At 37.6% G+C, this 6,127-nt stretch overlaps 2 protein-coding genes across 2 annotated transcripts in view; one reads left to right on the top strand and one right to left on the bottom strand.

Moving 5' to 3' along the window:
- Positions 1 to 6,127, top strand: part of LOC118241374 — a 328,035-nt gene that overhangs the window by 136,982 nt on the left and 184,926 nt on the right. The gene's annotated exons all lie outside the window — the stretch shown is intronic.
- Positions 1 to 6,127, bottom strand: part of LOC113569406 (NACHT, LRR and PYD domains-containing protein 12-like) — a gene marked incomplete at its 3' end in the record, with an annotated part of 457,338 nt that overhangs the window by 424,229 nt on the left and 26,982 nt on the right. The window lies entirely within an intron of this gene.

Below are 6,127 nucleotides of genomic sequence, written 5' to 3'. Positions count from 1 at the left end.
CCTGTGTCCTGGAGGAACACCTGAGTCTGCAGGCAAACACACAACTGGTGAACATCATAATACACACATGCCTGCTGAGTATAAAATACACACACACACACACACACACAAACACACTCACACAAACACACTCACACAAACACACTCACACAAACACAAACACACTCACACACACAATAAATGATGCTCCAATAAAGGACTGAGCTGCAGTTGACTTCTGTACTTATGACATAAATACTGTTCTACAAGTTACACATGCTGTGGAATCATAACCTCACTGTGTTAAACTCTGTACAAATCTACACATTAAAGGTGGAAATCTTTGGAAACTGAAAGGTTTTACATTTTGTTTTCTGAGTGTTGGAGTGATACAGATACAGATGTTGTACACAGTATGAGTGAAATGTATTATAGAAATTTATTGTATTTGAAATGAAATATTGTTCTTATGTTACTAGAGTTTAAATATAATGTTTATCTAGTCAGGAAAGTCTGTATATTTGATTGAAGTAGGTAAAACAAAATTAGATTAAGAGAAAAATAACTTACCTGTGATTATTTTTGTGGAGAGGCTTCCATGTTGTTTTGGAGGGAAAAGAAACCGTAGCGTGTTAAAGGGGACTTTTATGGAGAATATGCCTGCCCAAAGACAGGAAGTGACATCACCTCATTTGCTGTTTTTCCATATTTAAGTTTCTAATGGAAATCTTTGAGGTTTTGAAGTTGATTGATATTGGAGAATTTATGATTGCTGGACTTTTATCCTTGTAAATGCTAAACTTTCCTTTTTTTGAACATTTTTGTATGTTTTTGATGGGATGTGTTTTTTCTTTTGCGCTGGAGCACTGGGAGCCAATAAAAACCTTTTCTTTTGTATCCAGTTGGAGTGTAGCCATGTGTCTTTACCACTGGAGTATTACAATGATATTTCCATAAGTGCAGTATTAGTGGTCAAAAATACTCCACAAATAAATACTCTTAAATACTCCACAAGTAAATGAGTCTTCAGTCTGCGTTTGAAGACAGTGTTCGTCCCTCCATCTGGGACATGGTCAGGGAAGAGTCTTGATGCTTGTCTTCCATGAGACTTGAAGGAAGGTGTATTTGAGGTTGGGGCTGGGCTTTGACCAGTGTCATCACGTAGGGAGGAGCTGCTCCATTCTTGGCTTTTTAAGTGAACATTGGGGTTTTTACATCTGGAAGCCAGTGAAGGAAACACAGTAGTGGTGTAACACGGGTGAACTTCAGACGACAGGAGCCAACAGGAGCAGGTGGAGCCAGTGTTGACTTATACAGGCTGTGGCCTGACTAATCCTGAAGGATTCAGTTCTATACCATGTAGGAATGATTAGAAATCCCTCACAATAGACACACACATAATACAAATACACACACGTGCAATACACATACATATATAATTCTAGAAGCAGAGAACTGCAAACATATTTATATAGCGCTTTTTACAACAGATGTCACAAAGCAGGTTTACAAATGTCAGCGTCCAAAGCCCCCAGTGAGCAAGACAAGGGTGACTGGTGAGGAAAAACTCCCTAGAGCATGAGAAAGAACCCTTGAGAGGAACCAAGACTCAAAAGGGGCACCATCCTCCTCTGGCCAACAATGGTCACCACAAAAATAATTTTAGGAGAAAAATAACAAAAAAATGAAAAAGTTAATGTCTAGTCTAATGTTCTAGAGGTCCTAGTCTTGTCCTGATGGTGTGCATGTGTATGAAACCCATCCCTCAAGAGAACGTCCATCAAGGGCAACAGAGAAGTAGCTGTGTGGGGTGGAGGTGTGGTGGGCTATAGCAGGGGGCATCAGGGAGTGGTGGGAGGAGCCATGGCAGATGATGAGGCTCAGTAACATCATGACATCAGGGGTAGATGAGCCTCGGCAGACAGAGAAACTAGATTATTAGGTATGTCCAGGTACGAGGGTGTGTATATTTGGAAGCTATAATGTGCAAAGTATCAGGGGTCATTTCAGTGTCAGGGGTCTAATGGCTAATGGAGAGGGTGTGAAGCGTTTAAGGGAAACACTTTATAATAACAATAGTATGTAGAGCATTTATATGCTTGCAATTCATAATGAACTAATCATGAACTAATGAGTTAGTGTTATTCATCATGAATTAATATATTAGTAATCATTTATAAGATGTATCTAAGCTCTCACTTCATAATTATCTGATCATGAACAGATCAGGAAGTCAGATGTTATGCTTAATTGGGTTTTTAAGCGCTATTCTTTATTAGATAATGAATTGTGCCATTGCATACGTGCAGGAACAATGGAACTGCATTTAGTTAAAGTAAATGTTCAGAATGTTGTTAGGTTACTGTGTGTAGGGCTTGGAGTTGGGGCTCCAGGGGCTTTAGGTGGTAGGTCGTATTTCCTAGAATAACAAGAGATGTTTCCTTACCTCTTGCCTTCTTTTAACATGTTTTACAATAAACCCTCTTTGTGGGCACTGTCTTTGAGGACATGCCCTGCTGTAATATTTACAGTCTACATGTCTTTGAGGCATCTTGGGACTGTACATGTCCTGCTGTAATATTCACAGTCTACAGGTTTTCTTGCCTACACTTTATAAGATATAAGAATGCCCTGGTACCTCTGTCCGCTCGTGTAAAACTTTGCTGTAGCCATAACCAGTTGCTGTCATGTCACGAGCCTTACAATGGTGAAACCCAACCTGTGCCTAGAACTCACTGAGCTTCAGGTGCAACCTGCTTAACCTCCATCCTTTAAGAGGCCTGGAAGACAAGCATCAAGACTCCTTGTTGTAGCCCTACAGGTGGTGAAGTTTCTCTGGTTGTCTGAACACCAGAGTCCCTCATTGTCTTCATACGCCGACTGAAGATACACTTACCTGAACATTAGTTTTGCACTTATTAAAACGTATTAAAAAATAAAAAAGTTTTAATTGCATTTATGAAATATGCTATTGTGTTATGCACAACAAAGTCACTCTGGATAAGAGAGTCTGCTAAACACCTTAAATGTTAATGTAAATATGTATGTTACAATTTCAGAATTAATGGTGACCAATTCAGGAATTCAGAGGATATGCACCATTAGTTAATATATTATTAAAATTACAGCTTTACTAATCCTGGCTCCTAAGAGTCTTTGTGAACCTGTTAAAATAATTAAAAAGTGTAGTCATACAAATTATTTGTTAAACAGTAACAAACAGCAGCTGTAGTTTCTAAATTACTCGTCATATAGAAATTATCTGTAGCATTTTACAGCCGCTAAGGTGAAAACTATTCAATATACATGAATATCTATAAATGTCTGTAGGCCATTTATAAACGACACACTTTAAAGGAAACTTATCATTTTAAGTTGTCCGTTAAGAAATGTATAAATGACTTGGTAATAATTTATAAAATATGTTGGAGCCCCTTATCTAAAGTTGCAAAACATCTCAATATATAGACATTTACAAAGGTTGGTAAAAAATTACTATTGTAAGTATGAATTACTGGCTGTAACACATTTTTTATTTCCCTGCCTCCATAAAAGGACAGAGATAATAACACCATCTAAAGGATTTGACCAAAATGTACAAAAAAGACAAGAAAGGAGCAACAGTATTTTGTTCTGTATAGTACTAGGAACAAAAGTTAGTTACTGTTTAATCATCACTATTTGCTGTACATTTCAAAAGAGTACTACACCTTGAATTTCACTAATGTGACACTAATGAACAACCCTGAATTACATGACAATTCAGAATGACTATACATTAACATATTTATAACACATTTGAAATTGTATTTTAACTTTATTTGAACAGGTCTCACATAAACAGTAAAATACACACATTAAAAAAAGACTTAATGTCTTCAGACTAATGTGCTTGTTAATAAATATGCATAGTAGGACTTCTTTCCAAGATCATGAATGAATCGTCCTAGAGGGCCATTATGGTGTGTTTTTTTGCTAGCCATTCATACCATTCTATTACTGTCCAGTGATCCTTTAACAGCTCCTCTGTCCAGTTACTTCTAAACCTCCAAACAGTTTCCTTGTATGTTCTCCAGGCCCTCTCTATATGCTGGGTGTGAGCCCCTGTAGGAGCATCCATGTATGATATACTGTGGTTAACTGTGTAATGTCTGTAGCCAAGCTGAGACAGAGCCTGCTGGTAGACACGCCACTCACCACTGAGGATTGTGGATCCCCTCCTTACATGCTGAATGATAAGTGGCACTAGTTCCCTTCTGGACCTTCTCTGAACTAGGTGAAGAACTGGCTCTCTTTGTTTAGTGTGGACAGCATTTTCACCCAGCATCCCAGAGACCCACTGCCTCCTCCACAACGCCCGGCCATCCGCCCTCTTCCATACCGTGTAACATAAAAAGTAAAGCATTATTACATTAATTAAGAACTATTAACAAGATGAAAGAATTAAAGGTATGAAGCATGAAGACTTGTATGTCCATTATACATTATTAAGACTATACAAAATTCTATACCCACATAAAAGATGCACCTGCATTTCTTCTATGCCTGAAGTTACTCTCATCTATGACAGTGAACTGTCTGCATCCTCCTTTCCTTCTTCTGAGTTCTTCCATCGCCACCACACAAGCCTCTCTCACTTTCTTAGACATTTTTGACAAGAAACTTGAGAAAATTTGAAGGGACATAATAGTGCTAAATTTATTAAATAATTTAATAACTGTATTTAACACTTCCTTACTTAGATATTGAATGTACTCAGTAAAATTGTGAAGTTTATTCGTTAATTAAGTTAATTTGTTCATGTGAACTGTTCTGGTTATTTTGCTTCTTTTAATCAAACAATTGACTTGATTTGAATAAAACCAATTAACCTGCTTGTTACACATGGATGTTTGAGATTGCAACATTAAAATATTTTTACACTACAGAAAGTGTCTAGATGTGCTGAACAAAAATCTGTTTGATTACAGTTCAAATGGCCACTCAGTTCACACTTGTATAAAGTAAGACATATAAGCCGGTGTGTGTTAGCTGCTCCCACCTGTACACAGATGTCATCCCTTTGAAGAGACACTTCAGAACACTAAACACAGAGTTGTGTCTGATTGAGCTCCTCGTCTGCCTTCCCCTGAGCACAGCACGTTGACACCTCCTGTATGATAACAATAATATGTACCAGGATAGCGATCAGTACAGAGAGTCTAACAGTCTAGACCCAACGTTACATGTTCTGCCTATTTAACACTGTTAAATTACTATTCGATGTTAGAATGTGCCAAAGTCACAATGAAAAATGCTTGCAATTAATCTCTGCATTCTTTAAGGGACAACGTTATTTGATAAAGTCTACGTTAGCTAGAAAGTTTAATTTAAGATAAAGTTACAGTAAAACATTTAAGTAAACTCATTAGCCTACCATTCATAGCAGTCCCATCAGTTGCTGTTGTGTAGTTTCATTTTGTGGTGACAAAGATCGCATTTCATCTTTCTTTGTAGTACTTTCTTATTTTGCAGCCACTTTATTAATTTCAAATGTTTTCTTTTTGATTTCTTGCCCTCCATCAACTTCCTCAAATTCTTCGGCATTTTGGCCCAATTAAAACCGGATGCCTCCCCTTTACATTTGTTATACTGGAATTTATGGCATTCCAGATTATCATCGAGCTTTTAAACTTAACAATACAATGAATAATACATATAAATGTTTTTTTTTTATATTGTGCATGCTTATATTCAGCAGACACATTAATATTTTCTGGACAAACAGCTCTTTGTGAATTTCATATAAACCATCAACAGTAAATGTGGAGCGTTCGTGGACGTTGGAGTTCATTCAGGTCTGCGCATCTAATGAGGAGACGCCGGTACAGGTGTGTTTGGAGTCGGATGACAGTGGAGATCAGCACAGCACCTGACGCTCGTCCTCACAGTACACAAAGAAGAAGAGAGTTCACAGTTCAGAGAGAAAACCAGGGCAAAAATCATCAAAAAACAAAACAAAACAGCCAAGACACTGGAGAGAAATACAGATGGAGAGGCTGGAACAAGTCAATGCTGTACTGTACTGTAGCTACAGTGCAGCTAAACTAGCGTTAGCTAGAAATCAACATTAGCAGATGTGTTTTCAGTAGTTTTCTTGAATACTAAC

The sequence above is a fragment of the Electrophorus electricus genome, chromosome 5 (genome assembly GCF_013358815.1).
Source record: "Electrophorus electricus isolate fEleEle1 chromosome 5, fEleEle1.pri, whole genome shotgun sequence".
Taxonomy (NCBI): Eukaryota; Metazoa; Chordata; class Actinopteri; order Gymnotiformes; family Gymnotidae; genus Electrophorus; species Electrophorus electricus.
The sequence above is the reverse complement of the archived record's forward strand: the minus strand, read 5'-3'. Positions and strand labels throughout refer to the sequence as shown.